The sequence below is a fragment of the Canis lupus genome, chromosome 12, assembly GCF_011100685.1.
Source record: "Canis lupus familiaris isolate Mischka breed German Shepherd chromosome 12, alternate assembly UU_Cfam_GSD_1.0, whole genome shotgun sequence".
NCBI classification, from domain to species: Eukaryota; Metazoa; Chordata; class Mammalia; order Carnivora; family Canidae; genus Canis; species Canis lupus.
Genome location: NC_049233.1, coordinates 64,388,088 through 64,410,747, shown reverse-complemented (window position 1 = coordinate 64,410,747; position 22,660 = coordinate 64,388,088). Strand labels below are relative to the sequence as shown.

Sequence of the window (22,660 nt, the reverse complement as noted above, 5' to 3'; positions counted from 1 at the left end):
ATTTGTTTTCCTGCTATGTTCTGCCTGCTTTAGCGTCATGTGTTGTTTGACGTTCAGAAAATAACACCCTGTTTCAATCAACAACTCAACAGTGCGTTAAAGCTTGATGGCCCATAGCTTTGTGGCCAAGGGAGGTGGGGGGCTGAGGGGGTGGATGGAGAGGGGTGGGGGGAGGCCGAGTGGGGAGAGGAAATGGGAATCACAGTCCAGCAACAGACCGGGTCTTGTTCTGGAGCGTGGAGGGGGGATTTGTTCCTGGGAACACAGACACCCTCAGTGTTTTTGTCAATCCGTGTGTGTCAGTCTCGGACCAGCTCAGTGAAAGAAGGGAACTGGCTAAACGAGTTTCGGTCTGGCCTGGGAGGTGGCCACTTGCTGGTAACTGGACCTGCAGCCCGTCGTGAATAATGAAGTCGGCCCCGTCCCGAGTGTAGGTCACAGGCACTGCACCAAGGCAATGGCTCAGCAAACCGAAGATGACAGCACCTGGCCAGTAATCTTAGCAGGGAAACAAACAAAGCTGAGAATGAGGTCAGCGACAGGTGTGTCCTGGGCGCAGTGGGACACAGAGAAAGTGACACAAGCGGGTGGTGGGAGAGCAGGAAGGAGGAAGACTCGAGGAAGAACCAACCAGAATATCTCTACCCTTCCAAAGACCAGGCTCACCAGGAAGGTGGAAGTGAGGGAAGTGACCTGAGTCGTTTTCACAAAGGGGGCAAGGGATGCTCTGATTACCTGGAAAGACTAGGAAGGTATCAGGAAGGGAACGCAGGTATGAAAAGAGCCGATAGGAGTTCTTTCCAGAAGCACCTGCCAGGTTGCATCTTAAAATTAAGTCCCAGGCTTGCTTTCTTTTTACTATTCCATGTAACTGGAGTGACTCAAGAAGCCGAAATGCTGTGAGCGGCCCCTCCAGAGTCAGTCACGGGTTATTGTGGGAACTTCTATTTTTCTTTTTTAAAGATTTATTTATTTATTCGTTAGAGACAGAGAGACAGAGACACAGGCAGAAGGAGAAGCAGGCTCCATGCAGGGAGCCTAACATGGGACTCGATCCCCTGACCTGGGGTCACACTCTGGGCCGAAGGCAGACACTCAACTGCTGAGCCACCCAGGGGTCCCTATCGTGGGAACTTCTAAGGGAGGGCAGCTTTGTGGGACTCTAAACTTTGAATATCCACACTCATTTTAATTTTTCTATGTGTGGTAAAAGTGAGGTGTGCTTACTGTAGAAAACTGTAGGGTCCTAAAAAGTGCACACGTTTTTGAAAATCGGAAGGAGTTTTCTCAATTACTGGGGGAAGGCTTTCAGGGCGCGATCTTAGAATGATGGGGTGCAAGTCAGAAGATGCTTAGGAGCAACCAATGAGGACTGAATGGATTGAGAGATCCCAAGGTATTTCCCAGTGGTGTCTGGGGTTCCCCCAAGTTTTCTTGGGTTTTCTGGATGGGGGGCGGGGTAGGGGGAGGTGAGACTGCTGGGTGGTTTGGAGCTGTGGGGGAAGCCGGTCAGGCGCTGTCCAAGCCACGCGAACATTCGGAAGCATTGCTGCACTACGGATTGTCTTCTTTTTTCCTTGGATTTCTCCCTCACTAAAGGAAGAGATTGAAGGAGGGCCTGGCAATTTATCTGGAAAAAGAATTCAGACCTCTAATGGTATAGAGATTGTGTGCCATTAGAAAGGGTGGGGACAGGAAGGTTTGTTACCAAGCATTCATCACAGTGATGAAATGCTATAGGGACAAGAGGTCAGTGGGCATTTAACCCACACCAGATTTAGCAAGTGGAACAAGCCTCTCATTGGAGGCCTGGATTCCACATTAAAAGCCATTCTCCACCTGATACCTTTTTAAGATACCGCTGTGGTATCTGAATTTCATGGACTTCAGTCTTTGCAGGTCCCTAAGCGCGCCAACCATGAAGCAATGATACAGCACAGCACCTGCTTCCAGCAGCCCTGAGCCCCAGGGCTAAGTGGGAAAAAGAGGAAGCTTTTCCTTTTCAGCCTCCCTACCTCTCTCTAGTTGGTGACTTTTTAACTCCTTCCATGTACTTTGTTCCTGTATCTTCCAATAACCACCCCGGTAGGCCTCTGTTGTTTCTGCACCAGTGTGTGTCTGCCCTTCCAGTGCATAAGAGCCCAGATATTTATCAGGGGGATTGCTCCACCGTCCACTCTCAGTCCCGGATATTTGGGGGGGGGGTTACCCCTCTCTTACTCTCAGTCTATGAGGAGCTGGTGAAACATCCTTCTGCCTGTGGGGTGGAACAGGTGAGCCACGCTTAGGCCAATCATTTCTTTCTATTTCATGGCCATGCGGTTGTTCCAGACATGGGCACTGTGATCCAGGCAGCACCTAGGAGACACAGCACGATTTTCATGGCTATTTCTGGGAATTTTGGGGAAATAAGCTCTCCCTTTCTCCTCTGTACTGGATACCCGAGAGGATGCAGGCTGGACGTGGCTACCATCCTCTTGCAGTCCCAGGAAGCTGGGATTAATTCTGACAATGCGGTAGGCAGGTCTGAAAGCTGGGAATAAAAACAAAAAGCAAAAAAAAAAAAAAAAAGCAGGAAAACCTCTGTTCTGTCGACACTATATGAGCCCTAAACCCAGCTCTGCCTGGAATTAGCCCTACTATGGAATTTTAACCTATCCTTGTCTATAAATTCTTCTGCTTCGGGCAAAATTGTGGCAGGTTTTTGGCCACTTGCAGTCAGAAGACAGATATGGGCCAGGAACTTCTTGTTCTTTCTCACTAACCCCTGTCAAAACCTGCTTTCGGAAAAGGATTGTCTGTTCTAAATTATGAATGATGGCTAATGCTTCAAAGTATGATTCCTTCAAGAGAATTTTCAGTTTTCAGCACTGGTTCAGCAAAATCGATCCCCTTCTGATGCAAAGAGACATGGGAGCGTGTGTACAAGGCAAGAATAGCCAAGTTTTCCCACCAAAACTCAGTATTTTAATGTCTAATTTTGGTCCTTCAGGTCAGTTCCGACTTCTGACAATGGCAGAGTTAATTGTCTCTGACTAAACTTTCTGCCAAAGACAATGATAAATTCTGGACCCCAGACAAAATCATAACAACAAAATCTGTTTTAAGGTCCAGGAGAGCCAGCACAATGGTTTGGTTCTGCAGCTGAAACCATCTCTGAAGAAGATAGGAACCCTGAAAAAAGGGAATGACACTGAGCGAGATTCAAGGTGATGGAATGTTTCCTCTGACAGGACTAGGCACTTCCCATTGTGCTAGGAGACAGAGCCCAAGAAGAAAGTGGCAATTCCACTGAGCTGAAGACTTAGAGGTTGGAGTTTGGGGCTTCTACAGCAGTTTGGAATTGGGGAGGGGGAAATCCCAGAAAGGAGGGAGCCTCAGAGGGAGAGCTTTCAAACTGTGATAGAGACTTCCAACAAATCCTTGGCTAACTTCTGATCTGTGCCCATGCGAGGGAGGCAGGAGGACCCCAAGGAGGGCAGAAGGCTGAAAGAGCAGTTGCCTTGTGTGGGGAGATGGAGGTCAGGGTTCGGTCAGAGAGGTATGCCACTGGGAACACAGAGGGGCACACCGTGGGAGTGAGGGCTACTTCCCAACACTAGAGTCTATGCCCTAGGAATAAAGGCAAGGCCAAAATAGGCCAGTCCTAATAATGCCTAAAACCAACTTTCCACAGTGACATTGTTCAATATGGTATCCTCTGGGTACATGCGGCCTTTGGAATCTAATTAAACTTAAATAAAATTTAAAATATAGCTCCCCATGGGGAGCCTGAGTGGTTCAGTCCGTTAAGCATCTGACTCTTGGTTTCAGCTCAGGTCATGATCTCATGGGTGGTGAGATCCCTCTGCCTATGTCTCTGCCTCCCTCTCATGAATCAATAAATAAAATCTTATAAAACAAAAGAACCAACAAGAAAATATGAGCATGGTAGGTGAAGAGAGGGGAAATTTTCGAAGAGACATAGAAACTTTAAAAAAGAACCAAATGGAAATCCTGGAACTGAAAAATACAATATCTGAAATTGAAAACTCATTGGCTAGAAGTTAATAGCACAATGAACACAAAATATAAAATTATTAGTAAACACAAAATGACCTTGAAGACAAGTCAATGGATATTATCCAAATGGAGAAGGGGAAAAAAGATGAAAAGAAAAAAGAACAGGGCCTCAGGAACTTGTGGGATAGTATCAAGCAATCTCATACACATGTAAGTGGAGTCCCAGAAAGAGAGGAGAAGCAGAGTGAGGTAGAAAATGTATTTGAAGAAATAATTGGCTGGAAATGTTTCCAATTGGATAAAAAACCAGTAATCTCAGCAAACCTCAAGTTTCAGCCATTTAAGTATTTTTGACCCCAACCCAGTAGGAGAACTTCTTTGACCCCAAATAAAATACAGATGAACTTCTACAGATACAACAGGGCCTAGAGCAAGGATACAAATATTCAGAGGAGGCACTGATGCTGACAAAATTCCAGAGGTCTCTTCCCACATTTTTGCTGACTCCAGAAAACAATTCCAGGGTACACTTTTCCTACCTAATGATCTGACATTCCTCTTCCAGTCCCCCCTGAGATGGGGTCCCCACATAGTTTGAAAGACTCAGGTTGACTTGACCGTAGCTTAAATTCAGCTTGAAGGACATGTTGTATTTAAATGGAGAATAATAGTGCTTTCTGAGAGCTAGAGAAAATGGGGTAGGGTGGGGAAGAAACACGAGAAGGATAGCCCAAAGTCCAAATAGTCCCATATTAGGAATCAGGTTGAGTGAGTGGAATGGAGAAAAGATTGACAGAAATTACCCCCAGTGGCTCACATATTTCTGCTGGGCCCTCCTTGGTTACATGAGGCAGGAACCTATGAGAACTTGTAGCACCTGGGATGTTTTCCGTGGCTAATAATAATAATAGTAATAATAATAGCATATTGTACCAACTTGAGTTAAATATAAAGACATTTGTTATCTCTCAAGATTCTGGAGGAGGGGTGGACTTCAGGGCTGGTGGATTCAGCAGCTCAGTGATGTCAACAAGGACACACATTCTCTCCTTTCCTGTTCTGCTCTCCTCCACAAAGGTTTTCTCTTAAGGTTGCTTCCCTTTGGGTCTTAAGAAGGCTGCTAGGGCATAGGGCTATGTGCGTAGACCTGTTCATATCCAGAGGAAGAAAGCAAAAGCAAGAAAACTCTTCCCCCAAGCAAAGAATATAATTCCCTTACTTTAGTCCGACTCGGCCAGCTTTGGTTGTACCCTTAAGGAAATATGTATTTATCTTCGACTCCAGCAGTAAGATTTTAGAACAGATATGTGGAGGGTACCATTAAGGCTAAGTTTCCAGCCAGGCCCTAAGAGAGGCCTCTGATATCAGGGAGGTTCTGGAGTTACAGATCTCGAGAATTTAGGAGTAAATCGCCCATAGCAACAGTAAATTACATTTTTGTCTGTGTTACCGAAGAGCAAACCGATGAGCCCACTGATTGAAACTCTGTGTGATGGCCTGCGCCAGGGGGCTTTCTCTAGCGTCAGACGTTTCTCCAGCACCTCAAGATGAAGTCTGATAGGCAGCAAGGGCGTGCTGTTGGAGACCGTTTCTAAGCCTTTTAGGTGATGGATGATGATAATCATAGTGCCGATAATAAAGCCAATCCCCGCACAGCACACATCCAGAAATTATTGAGGGCTCTCGCAACAGCAACAACAAAATCCAAAACAGTAATAACAAGATGAAATGGAAGAGAGAGCACCGAACTGAAAATCACATGGAGAGTTCTGATGGAAGCTATCCAAATGGTAATACGCTCTCATGTGATTATTCTCAGTCATCTTGCTGGGTAGAGAAATGAGTCTGCTAAGTATATTTTTCACAGGTAACGGATTTGCCTTATAAGCTGGCCTAGCCACTATGGTGCATGACCATAAGTCACAGGGACCGAGAAAAATAATAACAAACACTTGTGATGTTTGTCAAGATGAGGTCACATGTCTCATTCTATGTATTAGTGAGAAAACCACAATGAAAGGGAGAAGACTGGGAAGGTGAGAGGGGAGATTGGCAAATTCAGGTCTACTCTTCATATACTGACCTTGGTTTTACTTAACGATGCCTGAAGCATTTGCTTAGCCACCCGAGGTGCAACTAAAAAATTGGGAAAGTTTAGTTCCATGTCCTCTCTTGTATTACTACCAGACATTGGTTACACTGTCACCCATCTGGTGATCTTAGAGACACCTGGCTGCCCAATACCCCCATCTGTTGTCCAGAGAATGGGTAAAGGCAGAGGGTGGATACCCAAGCAGAAGTGAAGCTGGGGAGGAACAGCACAGAGAAATCACTGGAGGGCAAGCCTAAGGCCCAGGCTGAAAGATGTGGTGAGAGGCAGACACAGAAAACCATCCGGAGAACACTGGCCTAAAGCAATCCCTGGTGGGAGGATTCTTTCTAGACCATGGTGTTTGGCAAACCAGGAACTAAGGACACAAAGGAAAAAATCATGCCAGACTAAGCAAACAGCAGCTGGCCCCAAAGAAGCCCAAGGACAGTCCTGAGCATGGAGAAAATACTGCTGGTTAGGCATTGTTCTTTAGAGCCAGAACACACACGACAGAGGGTCACCACTGAAAATGAAGGACAATTAGAGTTGGCATGGGTGTATGTCTCTGAAGAGCAGGAATAATGCTTTCTGGACACAGACACTCATTTTGAAATCTTTCTAATGACAGGGGCACCTGGGTGGCTCAGTTGGTTAAGCGTGTGACTCTTGATTTCGGCTCACATTATGATCTCGGGGTCCTGAGATCAAGCTCCGTGTCAGGCTCTGTGCTGAGCATGGAGCCTGCTTGAGACTCTCTGCAGTAGCATCTCAATCATTCAAATCATCAGTGGTCATAGCATGGGATGAAGAGTAAGTGGAGGACAAGCCACTGGAAGATCAAGATGCTGTGGCACTTAGTTGTTCTGTCAAAGGTAGTGATTTTAAAGATTGTGGAATTACCTAAAGTCTATGATGGCCTACAGTTATGTAGGCTGACATTCTTTAAGCTCTCATAATATAGCTCTCATGGTTGATACAGAGTGGTGGCCGTGTCACCTGGGACCATCAATGTCAACTGGGAACATGTTAGAAATGGAAATCTTGAATTTCACCCCGAATTTATAGAATCAGGACTGGGAGCTGAGCCCTGGGAATTTGAGCTTTCAAAAATGAATTTGACACACATTAAAGTTTGGGAACCACTGCTGTAAAGCAAAATTTAATGTGCTTATGAATCACCTAGGGATCTTGTTAAGATGCAGATTCTGACTTGGCAGGTCTAGGATAGGGATGAAAGTCTAATGTGCTCCCAGGTGATGCGAATTACACTTTGAGTAGCAAGGCTCTAAGAGTGGAAGGAGTCTAGAGGCTCAGGGAAATGGGAATGTTAGAATGAGTCAATTACTCCAACATGTTCAACTATCACCTACCCAAATGCTCTATGAAGATATGAAGAGCATTTCGTCAAGGCAGTAAAAAAAAAAAAAAAAAAAAATCATTGGTATGGGAGGCATCAGGCATTGAAGAGCTCTGACATGTCTCTCTGAAGGTCAGAGGTAGCAGTGCTGATATCATAATGGAATTGGCTTCCCCGGGCTCAGGGGGACTGTGAGACACAAGGAAGATGCAATTACCTGAGTAAACCACAGGGATGGAGAGATAGAGTGTTTCATATGCAGGGATCTGTGGCAATGGCAAACTGATCACTAAACTCCTAGAAATGAACAGGAAGGGCAGTTTACTAAGTCACTTCTTCACATATACAGGGAGAGACCTTCCAGCTTGGGTCACCATAGTGGGAATACATGGCCTCTTATCCAGTTGCCAGACCTAAGCCAGCTCACAGACCCAGAACACTTTTAGAAAGGACCCTGCAGGTTCTCTCAAACCTAGTGGGACCAGTGACCATTTATTAGGGGCGACTGGGTACTGGGTACTGGTACTGGAAATTATCCAGCTTTTTGAGCTTATGCTGATCCCTAGACCAGGAATGCCATCTGGGTCCACTTTCTAACTAAGGGCTATGGAGATCAGATAACAGAGCCTTGACTTGAATTCATCTGACAAGGGATTCAATGAGACTACAGCCCAATATGTCTCCATTCTAGAAGTACAGTTCCAGGAGATACCCTCAATTGTTGGTAGAATCCCCATGTTGGTAGAAGGACTGAGTAGAAGCCCCTGGCATGAGCCACCACCGCCCTGACAAATGATAAATACCCCATCCCAAATAGCAAACCTAAAGCAATATTTTATTCCTGTCTCCATTGGAAAATCCCCAAAGTATCCCTTTCCAGCTTCCCTCCTACTTTTGAGTCTCTGCATTTCTTCCTCATCACTCTTCCCAGGATACTCCTCTCCCTCCCAATCCTCCCCTCTGTGTCCTATTCCACTGCAGATTATTCCCCTTTCTACACCCTTCTGCTCCTCTCTGGGGGTCCTTTGCTTTGCTGCCTTCTCAGACACCTGCATCTCCCTAGAACACTTCTTTGCCCCCAGTTTGCTTGAGGAGACACTGCTCATACTATAAGGCAGTTGGCTAACTCTCATTATTGGCTTATTTAATCTCTCCTTACCATGAAACAACAAATACTAGGGGTGCCTGGGTGGCTCAGTTGGTGAAGCTACCAACTCTTGGTTTCAGCTCAGGACGTGATCTCAGGGTTGTGAGATGGAGTCCCCTGTCGGGCTCTGTGTTCAGTGGGGAGTCTGCTTGAAGAGTCTCTCCCTCTGTCCCTTCCTACCATGCTTGCCCAAGCCTGCGCACACGCATGAGCATGTGCTCTCCCTCTCTCTCAAATAAATAAATCTTTTAAAAAACCCAAACACCGATATGCTTAAATCACAGAATGTTTGTTGTAAAGGACTGCAACAACATAGGAGTGTACAGACCAAAACTTAACTCTTTTCCCATCCTCTTCTTCAGAGGTAACCAGTATTAAATTTTCTATTTATTTGCATATACACACAAGGTGATATATGGCTTTGTTTATCACAAACAGAATACCGTTCCTATTATTTTGTCACATACTTTTCTCACTCCACAGGTATCATAAACCTTATATTATACCATGTAGATTTACCTTATATCTTCTAAAATTAAACTTTCTATTTGGAGATAATGGTAGATTCACATGCAGTTGTAAGAAATGATAGAGATCTCATGTACTTTTTTCCAGGGTTTCCCCATTGGTAACACCTTGCTAAATTATTGTACAGTGGGTATCACAACTAGGGTATTAATATTGATACAATCCATCAGGCTTATTCATATTTGCCCGGTTTCACTTGAACTCATCTGCGCGTGAGTGTATGTTGGTTCTAAGTAATTTTATCACCTGTATAGGTTCCTGTGTGTACTATCACAGTCAAGATACAGGGCAGCTCCATCATTATGCGGATCCCTTGGGTTTCCCACACCCACCTCCTTCTTGCCCCTTCCCTAACCCCTAATTCTTAACAACCACTCATCTGTTCTCCATTTCTATACTTTTGTTATTTCAGAAATGTATTTATGCAATCATATAGTTTACAACCTTTTGGCACTGGCTCTTTCATTCAGCATAACTCTGGGGAGTCATCCAAGTTGTTGTGTGTATCAACTTTTTATTGCCGAGTAGTATTCAATGGTAGGGATGTGCCACAATTTGTTTAACCCCTCAACCATCGAAGGACATTTGGATTGGATTGTTTCTAGTTTTTAGCCATTTATGAATAAAGTTGTTATGAACATTCCTGCACAGTTTTTTAATAGAAATATAGGCTTCTATTTCTCTGGGATGAATGCCCAAGAGTATAATTACTGGGTCATATGGTAATTGCATGTTTAGGGAAAATGAGCACACTCATATTCTATGGATTTAAATGTAAAACGGAAGAATATTTTAGAAGAACATTTGGTAGTATTTATCATTTTTAGTTTTTTTTTAATTTTATTTATTTATTCATGAGAGAGAGAGAGAGAGAGAGAGAGGCAGACACACAGGCAGAGGGAGAAGCAGGCTCCATGCAGGGAGCCTGACGTGGGACTCGATCCCGGGCCTCCAGGATCACGCCCTCGGCTGCAGGTGGTGCTAAACCGCTGAGCCACCCGGGCTGCCCGTATTTATCATTTTTAAATGCATATTAATTTTAACTCAATTTTGCTTCTAGGAACCTGTCTTCTAGAAATATTTGTGTGTTTGCTAAAAGATATAGGTACCAGGATGCTCACTGCAGCATTTTTGCATTGGGAGAAAATTTAGAACAACCAAAATAGCTGTATAATAGCGTATGTTATAACTCTTTTTATCTTCTTGCTGTCGAGTTGTGTACAAACTGCTAGATTTTAATTTGAAAATCCTTCTGTAGGAATTAGAATGCAAGCATTTTTTTCCATAGGATTTTTTGATTATTTGTATTTCTTATTCTAGGTCTAATTATCATGGGTTTTTTGGTACAAAATACACATTTGAGGGTTGCTCTTTTATTGATTTTTAGGCATTTGTATACAGTTGATATTGTGGGTAGTAACCCTTTAGCTGACCTTTGCAACATAGAACTTTCTGTGTAATCAAATCTGCCACATTTTCCTTTATGGTTTCTTGTCATGTTTTGGAATAGGTTTCCTACCTTCCTTCCTGGTTTCGCTCCTATTTTATTAGAGTAATGGTATACATATGAGTTTGTAAGTAGCCTCAAGTCCTTTTTGAAAGAGGCAAGGAATACACAGATCCCATAAATAAATAAAAATGTTGTGTGAGACACAGGAGATTATTTTTATCTATTCATAACTGTCATGTTTCTTGACAAATATAATTCTTGCCATGCTGTGTATATTTTAAAGTGATGCCGGAAGGAGTAATTATACCATAACTTTAAAGGATTATGAACTCCTAAGGGAAAGGTGCTGTTTAAACAGGCTGCTAATAATGTGTTTGTACATTTTTCAAACTGTTCAAATTACATGTACGACTATCAGCAGCATGGCCTTCTCGGAGAAGGACAGAGAATGGGAGGAGGTCAAGAATATTATTCCAGGAGAGGTTGTGTAGGCAAGGAAGTAATTTATCTTGCTATGGACAGAATGAAGAGCTCACCACCCAGCAATTTGTAATTGATCACAATTAGGTTGCCTAGTGGTGGGGTGCAAAATGAAGGGAAGTATTTGGTCAAAAGATTAGCACAAATATGAGAGTGTTTAGTCAGATCCAAAATTTAAGTTGGTTTAGGGACAAGAAAAATGAAGCCATTCGGAAGAATCCAAAATGAAACAAAGTAAATGAAAATGGAGATTCAGTCCACATGTTGCGGGCTGATGTTTCCTTGGAAGGAGCGGTTAAGAATTTTTGATCCTTAAAGCAACCTCATATTAAAGTAGTTTAACTAATTTAGACATGTTTGACACTACCACAAAGAAAATAAATTATATTGGGCTCTACCCTGATGGCTAAAAAGCCAATTCACTGAAATGGAAGGATGTTGGAGGTACTCACATTGTGTAATCGGTACAGTATGTCAGTCCTAGTGGTCTGGTTAACCAAATGAAGGCACATTTAGTGAAATTCGGTATAATTTTTTCCTAGAACTACCCCACTTGATTACAGCAAAATAGGTTCTACTAATCACAGGCTGCATAAATTGGAGATGGGGATGGTTTGGGGAACAGAGATGCTTTTATTATATCATTCGGTCTTCTGTGGCACACGAGGGAAGATGTGTCAGCAAGGCTAACATGAGTCCTTTCTTTATTTAGGAATCCGCTTAAGATGATCATGGGACTTGAACAAGCATCAGTGCTCATCTAGTTAACTCCCTTCATATTCCAGAAAAAAGAAAAAGAAGAATAAAGGGTGTGACTTGCCTAAAGTCATGTAGTGAGTTCATGACACAACTCGATTATACTGGGTCTTCTGATATGTAAATTAGTATTCTTTCCACTGTAGGAAAAGGCGTGCTTCATAAGTCCAGGCTCAAGAGGACCTCTGGCCCAATTTCATGTAACTTGGATGTTTTCACAGTCTTTCCTAGATATAAAGTTACATTGGATTAATTCCATTGAACAACTGGAGGAATAAAGAAGGAATCCAGAAACTAGGCTCTGAACTTAGTTTCAGAGGTGAGGGCTTTAGTTTTTGTTTTTGTTTTTGTTTTTTTCTTTCCAGAACTGACTTTGATTCTAGATGAGAATCAAGATGTGGCCACCCATTGTGAAGAAGCCAGGTCACCTGCCCCTGCTCCCCCTCACTCTCTTTTGCTGGTGGCTTTGTAGTTTGGAGCCATGCACAATGAGCTGAAGTCCCAGGGAACTCTGAGCTGGAGGTAGGAGCATCACCAAAGAGGAGTAAAATGTGCCTAAATATAAACTGAGCATTTAAAGATGTAAAATCTGCAATTTTCTTTATGTAATTTGGAGCCTGTGACTTTTCCCCCTCAAATCTCACAGCTTCTTAAGCCCCCGAGAAGCTCACAGGCCCTGGGCACTAAGCTGTGGGGCCTGAGGAACAGAAGACCCAGAAAGGAGTGCCATCCCTCTGCTGTAATCTTCTTTCTTTCATTTCCACAGTATCCCCTCTGCCTCCCGACCCTACACAGGGCTCCCTCAGGTTTGATGGCACTGCAAGGAGAGTGACTCTGACTGGCCAAAAATGACAAATTAGGGAATTTGGAGTCACATGATCTCTTCTATTTCAAATCCATTTGAGGGCACCTGGGTGGCTCAGTGGTTGAGCATCTTCCTTTGGCTCAGGTCGTGATCCCGGGGTCCTGGAATCAAGTCCCACATCGGGCTCCCTGCATGAGACCTACTTCTCCCTCTGCCTGTGTCTCTGCCTCTCTCTCTCTCATGAATAAATAAATAAAATCTTAAAAAAAAAACCCACAAAAATCCAAATTCATTTGAAAGCAGATTAACAACTCAGCTAGGTTTTATAGTCCTGTCAAATTCCCTTTCCTTGCTTACCCAATAGGATCAGGCCAGTTTTCTTTCATCTCCTCTAGTATCAACATGCTAGTGTGAATGTAATACTGTTGAAGACAGGACTGTAGTGAACATGTGGTGTTTCTTCGGCTACTTAATATCCATTCCACCTTCCAGATGGCTATGATTTCTTTTAGGAAATTGCCTCCTCCATGTGTATGTAGTCTTAGTGGGGTATAAATCCAGGGGCCTACTCCCCACCATGGAAGTTCTTGCAGAGACCAGATTCCACCTCTCCCAGCCTTGAGGGTGGACCTTTGGTCTAAGTTCAAACAATCAGATAGACTCTTCTGGAACTTAGAACCTTGAACGAGTGACACTGAGGTCTGAATTGCCTGTTCCTGACCTTCTAGATTCTCTTCAGTTCCTGCTCATCTCTAGGCCTGGCCCTTGACTCTCCTGTCGATTCTGTGAGTACCCTGATATCTTTCTGTACATTCCCACTTGATTCTATTAGCTCAAACTGGTTCCTGTTGCTTGTAACCAAGAATCCTGGTATAAGATCCCTTCCTAAAAAAAAAAAAAAAAAAAAAAAATATCCCTTCCTGAAGCACCATCACACATGGGCCTGCGGTGTTATCTATAAGTCTAGTCTGTCCAGAATATTCTCTTGAATTGGCCTAAACTAGCTCTTTCCTCCACTGGTGACAGCCCATAGGGTTGGCTTTCTTTTAGCAGGTACTGATAGAAAATACTCCTAAGTTTTCTATCCCTTACAGTTTCTTGTTATCAAAACAAATATACAAATGAAACTCATGTAAAATAGTACGATCACTCAGGAAATCTGCTCGAGTTTCTAATAAAATTAAATATATACCTACACTTTGACCTAGCAGTTTTACCTCTAGGTATATATTCAAGAGAAATTAGTGTTCACAAAAACTTGTACAAGAATGTTCATGGCACCTTTATTCATAAAAGCCAGAAACTGGACACAATGCAGGTGTCCATCAACAGAAAAATGAATAAAGAAATTGTAGTATATTCATACAAGAATACCAAGCACAAAAAAAATTTAAAAAAAAGAATACCAAGCACAAATAGAAAAGAATGACTCATACATGCAACAACATGTATGAATCTCAAAAAACTTATATTCAACCAATGAAACCAGAATCCCTATGACTCCATTTATATGAAGCTTGAGAACAGGAAGAAATAATCTATGGTAATAAGAGCAGTGGTTACCTTTTGGAGAATATTGTCTAGGAAGAGGCACACAGAGCCTTCTGAAGTACCAGGATTTATTTAATCTCATGGTAGGTATGTGGGTGTATACGTACATAAAAATTCGTTAAGCTGTACACTTAAATTTGTGAACTTTATTGGGTGCATGTTATACTTCAATAAAAATGATAAAAAGAAAAGATAATATGATTATATGGACATCAACAGTTCTATAATTTAAATACATTTTGTTAATTCTGTGCTCCATCGAATTAGATTTAAACCCCAATTCCCCCCCCCCAAAAAAAAACCCCAATCCCATAGTTGATGTTGAGAATGGTTTGAAAAACTTTTGTATTTTTCCCTTCCACTCTTTGTTTATATCAAGGTAATAGGAAGCTAATGTGTTTCCCCTTCCAGGAGTATTTTTATGTTCAAAGGAAAACCATTGGGAGAAAGTAATAATTAACACAAAGGAATGACTGGCTTAATGGTGGGCTTTCAGGCATCAGTAGAGGAGGTATTTCAGGTCAAGGGAGGGTCAAGAGAATCTCCCAGAGTATTCCACACTGAATGGGTAGAAATGAGCAGTAAACTAATAGACATTTCTGCTGATCCACTGGTGTGGCCAATAGCCTTTGGTGTTCCAGTCCTTGGATGGAAAAATCAGCCTACTTGTTTCCAGCAGATAAGAGGAGTTTGTCTCCTGTTGCTGGTCATTTCCTCCAAAGCTGAGGGAGGAGAGGTTTTGTGGGCAGCTTTCTCTCCACATGGAGAAGAGAACAGAAAGCAGGAAATAGAAAGGCCAGGATAGAGGATGCGAAGTGAGGGTGAAAACGGAAAAGCACAGGAGAGAGCGCGTATGGGCAGCACCCGTGAAGAACAGAGGGAAGACACAGCCGGGGAGACAAGGGGGAAACCAGCAGAAAGTAAAATGAAAACAGAGACAGTGCAAGTGAAGGAGACCCCTCTCTGCTTGAGCCCTGCAGCCTGAGTCCCCTCGCCCCTCCTGGAACAGCTGGGCGGGATGAGTGGCCTCCCGACTCCGTTCTTGCACTTCCCAAGCTTTCCACCCTCTCCACTGTGCCTAGAATGGCATGGTGGTTTTCTTAAAACTTCATGAGATCACATGATTCCCCAGCATAAACCGGTTTAATAGCTCAATAGTAGCTCCTGTGAAAGTCCAAGTTCCTTAATGTGGCCTACAAGAGCCTTTCATGACTTGTCCTTGCCTGCTCCTCAGCCTCATCCATTTTGTGACTAATGGGTGAATATGTTCAGTGAATTTTATTTAGACCATAGGTCCCCTTACCTGTGGGTTTGCTTTCCACTGGTTCAGTTCCACGAGGCCAACAAAGGTTGGGGAGCAGAGGATCCTCCTTCTGACATCTTGTCCTTAGCTCAGTAGTAGCCCAATGCTACATCCCGGTGTCTACACCTCTCACCTCACTTCATCTCATCATGTAGGCATTTTTATCATCCATCACAAGAAGAAGGGTGAGTACAGAACAATAAGATATTTTGAGAGAGACCACATTCACAGAACTTGTATTACGGTATATTGTCATCATTGTCCTATTTCATTATCAGTTAGTGTTAATCTCTTACTGGGCCTAATTTATAAATTAAACTTTATCATAGGCAGGTATATATAGAGAAAAACAGTGTAGATGGGGTTTGGTACTCTGCAGTTTCAGGCATCCACTGGGGGTCCTGGAACGTATGCCGCATGGGGAAGGGGGACTGCTGTAACCCTATTCATGGAATCTGCCTGTCCAGTTGCACTTTAATCAGTACTCTAAAAGGGTACTGATTGTATTTACACAACCCAGCTCCAGGAGAACACTGTGAATGAGTACCTGTCCTTGCCGCAGGAGCCCAGCCAGGACTCGATTCCTCCAATCACTACTACCTGCACCCTTACCTGTTGACCAGGGGCAGGAAGTTGGCATTAATTAGTTGAGATGTGAATAAAGGGAGTTCACCATTACCTATGACTCCCATCAAGGACCCTGGTTCTGACAGAGAAAGCTCTCTCTCCTGCTGTCTAAATCCTGGCTACCCTTCCAGACTCACCTCAAACACCACATCTATTATATCCACTTGGGCTCAGAAATAAAGCTTTCTGGTATTTTGGCAGTAGCTATGGCTTGTAGGAAGAGGGCAGATCTCGGGACCAGAAGCTGATAGGCCTTGGGATGGTAACAGGAGGGGCAAGGGGTGCTGGTGGTCCAAGGTCCAGTCTTCAGGGGCCCACAGTGAACGGGCTTAGTTCTACAAGCATCAGTCAGTAGCCTAGAGGGTCCAGACTCCTGCTGGGCCATAGGAGCCGGCAATCCTGGGGACACGGAACTGTGATTTGGGTGCCCGAGGGAAGGGGTGAGCTTGGGCAAGGCAGGATGTCAGGGCCTCAGCCTGGATCAGGCAAGTGGGTCAGATCCCAGTCCTGCAGACTGAGTTGGTCCACCAGGGAGAGCTCAGAGAAGGTGGAAATGCTGTGGGTCTCAGGGGTTAACATCCCAGTGGATGCCACAGCAGAGAACTATCAACAAACTATTGATTCCCACCTGACCAGCTGCTAGTCCGTCCCCCACCCCCCCCACTAGAGCCCGAGAATGGCTGAGCTTGAGGGTGAAAGGTGTTGCGAGCAGCAGCTGTCCCGGGCCCAGGGAGGCAGGGGCTGCTCGGCCCTCTTCCCACCGTCACCATGATGTTCCCTGGCCCCTCTCCCCACCTTGTGTTTTCCTCCTGTAAATAACCCCTGCAGCAGGTAGCAGAGGGCCAGGCACACACAGTAAATAAGGATAAGTTGGATCAAGTTGCATTTAGCTCCTTGGCCGTTGAGGCCTTGGTGTGCACTAGGCTGGCCTTTTCCAGATTTTTTTTTTAATACCACTGAGCAGGACCCCTCTTCCTCGGTACGTGGTGAAATGGAGAAGCAGGGACTCTCCCTTCTCCCGGGTGAGTAGCTGGGACTTGGAGGAAACAGAGGGTATTAATAAGTCCATCGTTTCCCACACTCTGCCTTCCTCTGGCCCTCAGCAAAAGTGATCTGTTCCTTCTTCCCTTCCATCCCCGACATCAGTGGAACACTTGATCTGGTTGCCATGGAGACCAGCCACCGACTTCAGAGTGCCTGTTTATTAAAGATGAAAGTAATGTATGCCTGGCTGATCTGAGCAGCTGTCAGAGACTCCGCTGTTAGCAGAGGAAGTCACTAATTTCGAGGCATAATCACTCATCTAAGAGAGAGAGAGAGAGAGAGAGAGAGAGAGACACGGCCCCCCTTCATCTTCTGCATGGAGCTAGGCTATGTATGTGGGTAAGGTCTGCCCCAGCAGGCGTTTCTTGCTCTTTCTTTCTTTCTTTCTTTCTTTCTTTCTTTCTTTCTTTCTTTCTTTCTTTCTTTCTTTCTTTCTTTCTTCCCCTTTTTTTGGTTGTTTATTTTATGACTAATATGCTAACTGCACTTCTTTTCTCCCTTATTTCCTACTGAAAATATATAGTCTTTCAGTTGTGTGATAGATTAATTCAGCTTCGTGGGCAGGCCCAGGAAACCCAAACCCTCTCATGACGTCGTTTCCTTTGGAAAGTGTGTTCTGGATTCCAAGCCACCTACTTACAAATGAGGTTGTCTGTTTATTCATTCAACAGTCTCCACCAGGTGTGCAAGAGGGAAGGAGGTGGTGCTGAGCCACACAGAGAGCAGACTTGATGTATTTTGTGTGTGTGCTTCTGCAGGTGGGAGAAGCAGGCACCTTCCGAGGGAGGCCGTAAATTAGCAGAGAGGTGGGGGGTCTCCCATCTTTCAGCCAAATGAGCTGTGTGATCTTCAGGAAATGAGTCCCTTTCTTTTTTCTTTTGGCTCTTTTCAGTCATTCAGTGATAAAATCCACGAACAGATCTGAATCCCAAGATTCATGATTTTGATTCACCAAGTGCTCTCGGAAACCGACTGTGCAAACTGGGTTAGTCACCGCTGGGTTGTGAGGAGGGCAGTGGGCACTGCAGTGTTCCAGAAGGAACAGACCAAGCAGGGGGCCTGTGGGGCAGGCAAGAGACGACTGGGAGCTGATTCCCCCCAACACCTCCATCTCATCACAGAGCAGCCAACTCGCTCGTCCTTTCTGCCCTCAGTTTCCTCATCTGAAAGAGAAGCGACAAGTAAGCTGATTCTTTCCAATTCTAATTAGTCTTTTAGTGTATAGACACTCAAGTGCAGACTCCATGAACACAAAGGGCTCCTGACACTGGACAGTTGAACAGGGTTAACCCCGGGTCTAGGTCACTGTTAACCAAGTACAATCTGGAGCTCTGGTCAAAGTTGGCTCAGGCCAAGGCAGGTGCTTGTTTCTGATTCTTGGCATCAGTGTGAAAGCACATACGTGGTGGTCTGGGCAGGAGCTCTCATCCCATTTCTCCTGAGCTGCCTGAGTGTTTGGGGACGAAGATGGAGCATGAAGCTTGAGCATAGAAGTGGGTATCATCAGTGCCTTTAGAACGTGGTACAGCCAGAGCCCAGATCAGCCTGGGCTCTGGAAAGGCAGCTTCTGGGTAGGCAGGCTTCAGAACTGCCACCAGCCATCCCCTGGAAGCTTTTATTCCTCACCTGCTCCATACCTAGGGTAGGCAAAGCAGCCCCCTCATGTCACTGTCATGCCTCCTCCTTTCCATGAGCTCTTCCTAAAACCATTTTCTCCCTGAAGGACATGCACAGGTCATAGGTTTACACGTTTCATTGAAGAAAATTCAAATCCCACTTATGAGATGCCAACATAGGTCATAACTTAATCCTTGTCATAAACACACATTTAAAAAATTTTATACCAATTGTATAAAACAGTAGAGGAAGGCAAGAGTAACTCATTCATTCATCCATCCGTTTAGCAATTACTTATTGCAGGCACTTACTATGGATGGTGGATTTATGAGATAAACCTGCCCTCAAGGAGTATACACTTATTTTTCTTAAAACCTGCTTTATCGAGGTATAATTTCTATACAATACTTTCACTCATCTTATGCGTACAGCTTGATGCATTTTGACAATCGCAATCAAGATGCAGAGCATTCCCATGGTCCCAAAAAGTTTGTTTGGCTGTTTTGCAGTCAATCCTCTCTTCCTCTCCAACCCCAACCAACCAACGATAAGCTTTCTCTCATTTTACTTGTGCCGTTTCTAAGTCAAATCAGGGACATACCTTTTGGTAGCCAATATAGCTTAAAAAAATAAATAGACATTTAGTGAATGAGGCAAGAGCTTTGACAGGGGACACATAGACCATGCTGTTGGAACACCTAAGTGATAGGACTTCTACGCTGAGGTCTGAAGGATGCATAGCACTGTGTCAGGCGAGCAGGAATGAGAGTATGTAAGGAGTGTTCCAAACTGTGGGAAGGAGGAGAAGACTGCAAGGCAAGTTTGTCTGGGTCCCAAATGTTTCTGTAGGCAGGGGTGGAATATGGAGAGGTTAAGAGTGGCAAGTCAAGAATCTGAAGAGATAAACCCATTCAAACAAAGAAGGTCCTTATAAGCCTTGTTTGCCCTTATTCCAAGGCAATAGGGAGCCATGGAAGGATGCTAGCAGGAAAGCGGGGGCATCCAATTTGCAGTTTAGAAGGATCACTCTCCCTGCACATAGGAAGCGTAGAGGGCAAGGCGGAGGCAGAGATCTGAATGAGAGGCTGGTGCGGCATCCAGATGAGAGGTGCTAGCAAGCAGGACTAAGGAAGGCAGGTGCTAGGAATGAAGAGAAGTAGATAAATATCGGAGAGATCTGGGAGGCGGAAATAAAGGGACTGAGTGAGTCATTGGAAGTGGGGAGAGTGAGCGAGAAGGACATTAGGGAGGATTTCTCGGTTTGGAGCTTGGGTGACTGTAGGGAAGGGGGTTGCATTTGCTGAGACAGATAACACCTTCGGTGGCCAGGGGTGGAGGGGCTGGGCGAGGAGACAGGGTGCTGTGCTTTGGATGCATCTCCTTTGGGGGCATCCAGGAAGGTGTCAGCAGTCAGGGCCGTGAGTCTCGAGCCTGGAGATCCATCCACACTGAGCCCACTCTTCCCCACTCTCTGTAAACTAGCTTCTGGATTCTTCCATAGAACTGACCTACTGAGGACTGAAGGATCTATCCTATCAAGAGGAATATTGTTTTCTTACGAGAGGGATTTGCCCCTTGCATAGTTAGGTAAAGGGAGATTTGTTCCCTCGTTACAAACCTTGGCAAAAGTGGGAAAAACTGGAAAGTAACTTTCAGTGAGCTTTCTCCTCTTCTCGTTCCCAGTACAGCCCATCGGGCAGCACCAGAGTATATCTTGTAGGTGGAGAAAGAGATGTGGAGTGACGTGAGCACACTGGGACTGTGCAGACCTAAGCTTTCTAATCCTAAATCCCCCGGGAGTCTGGATGTTACACGTTCCAGGCCATGATGCTGATAGATTATATTTGGTCGCATCAATAAAATGAAGCCTGTAGACACGTTTCAATAAACAGAATCTACAAGTGTATTAAACTGTCAAAGGAAAATCCTTTTAGGGCACCTGGTGGCTCAGTCGGTTAAGCATTGCCTTTGGCTCAGGTCGTGATCTCAGGGTCCTGGGATCCAGCCCGGGTCCGGGCCCCTGCTCAGCGGGGAGTCCGCTTCTCCCTCTCCCTCTGCCCCCCACCTCCCCTCTCATGCTCTAAATAAATAAAATCTTTTTTTTTTTTTTAAAGAAAAACCTTTTCTTTTGCAAACTCCTCTCCTTTTTCAAACTGAGAGATATTAAGGAAACTTGTTTCAACTTTGTTGTTTGCTTTGTTAAAGGAAGACCAACCAGAAGAACCCAATCCTGGGTGCCACCAGGCGGCTGGAAATAGGGCAACATACCGTCGTGGGGGCAGAGCTGTACGGAGGGAAAACCATCTAGTTGTGGTTTGAGGCCTAGGGAAGCCACGATCTTTTAAGAAACTCGTAGAAATTCCAACTGAGAGAAAATTAGAATGGAATTCTGTAAGCAATTGCTGCCTTTTACAGAATTCACAGTCTACAATGTAGGACCCCGAGGGTGCCCAATTGGCTCCCATTGGTGGAGCCCGCGACTCTTGATCTGGGGGTTGTGGGTGTGAGCCCCACGTTGGCTGTAGAGATTACTTACAAATGAAATGTGAGATAGAAAAGAAAAGAAAATGTAACAGCCCATTCTTTGTCAGTTCTCCTAGATGTTTGGTGTGAGTGAGCCCTGGATCCACGGCGCACAGGCCAGGCTCGTCCTGCCTTCCTTTCCTCGCCACAGAGGGAAATGAATCCTAGATCCACTACTCCCAAATGCAGATACTGTTTCCTCTCGTCCCAACAAGGCAACCTTGATGTCATCGGGCAGATGTCATTAGTCAGCTTATCAAAGCCTCACGTGGGACTACCCTTCAGTGAGCTGTGCTTTCCAAGGACCTCACGCCATCCCCATAACCGGGGGATGAAAAGGACCACTCCATCGCCCGCATAAAACTATGAATCACGAGCACTCCTCTTGCCTGCCTGAGAACTCTGGCATCTTCTACATTTGATTCTTTTTTTCCCTCTGCTTTCATTTTGGGCTGACGCTCACAGCCAGGCCTCATGGCTGTTTATCAGCTGTTCAAGGCTGTTTAGAAAGATTTCTGCTTTCATTTATAACCTAAGTCCCATGCTTCTTGCCTCCGCTGCTGGATTTTCTGAAGGGGTTATGTCAAAGGAAATTCAACACCCACTTTTCTCATGATTCTCTCCTCAGCTTGCTAGCTCATCAGAAGGCCAATGCTATTTGATACTTCAGAAGATTATTTTCCCTGTGAGGTGATGTGCCGAGGGAAGGGGAGCTGGCCCCAGCGTCAGGTGACTGAGTTTTGTTCCCATTTCTACTGTTGACTCAATAAATGTCCTTGGGCAAGTCATTGAGCCTTTTCGTGCTGTGGTCCCTGGGGATGAAATCTGCCAAATGCATCGTGTGAATTTGAACTTTCATGCCCTCCGGGATAAAAATAGGAGGGGGCCAGGTGTCCATGTGGCCCCAAACTGATGGGAGGAGGAGGACCACGGGACCTCAAAAATGTCCTTGAGCTGCAAACTCTGTAACAGTGTCAGGCCACACCCCCTCGGGCATTTGTCCAGTTGCCTGTGGGGTCAGTTCTGGCAGTTGAATTTTTCCAGAAAAAAGAAGGTACTGCATTAACCACCTGGACTTGTATTTTCTGTCCACAACATACCCCTATGCCATTGTGTTTCTCCTGCCATGAGTCTCACCACTGACTATTATTACTCGTCTGACTACTTGCCTCCTGACTGGAAGCTTCTTGAGGGAGAGGATCATGTCTCCCTCATGCAACACTGTACCCTCACTGTGGAGCATGTGCCTGGCAAACAGAAGTTGTACCAAAAGTATTTGCTAAATGGATGAATGAATGAATGGGTGCCATCTGGCCTCAATAACATCCCGTTTCTGTATCACTGAGGCCACCTCCTCCTGGCCAAGAACATGGTGGGA

At 44.8% G+C, this 22,660-nt stretch overlaps 2 long non-coding RNA genes across 6 annotated transcripts; one reads left to right on the top strand and one right to left on the bottom strand.

Moving 5' to 3' along the window:
• The first annotated feature begins 242 nt into the window (after nucleotides 1–242).
• On the top strand, nucleotides 243–22,070 carry LOC106559586. 5 transcript variants are annotated; one of them, XR_005368091.1, is made up of 4 exons: nucleotides 243–531; nucleotides 12,178–12,334; nucleotides 18,035–18,323; nucleotides 21,351–22,070. It is a non-coding gene; the product is annotated as an uncharacterized LOC106559586 (long non-coding RNA). The 5 variants fall into 5 exon arrangements; XR_005368090.1 differs by lacking the exons at nucleotides 243–531; nucleotides 12,178–12,334 and adding exons at nucleotides 13,233–13,402; nucleotides 17,245–17,477; XR_005368088.1 differs by lacking the exons at nucleotides 243–531; nucleotides 12,178–12,334 and adding exons at nucleotides 13,237–13,402; nucleotides 17,245–17,481.
• Nucleotides 11,667–13,282, bottom strand: LOC111098375. Its single transcript, XR_005368085.1, has 2 exons — nucleotides 12,975–13,282; nucleotides 11,667–12,039 (listed from the first exon to the last, which is right to left on the bottom strand). It is a non-coding gene; the product is annotated as an uncharacterized LOC111098375 (long non-coding RNA).
• Nucleotides 22,071–22,660: the final 590 nt, after the last annotated feature.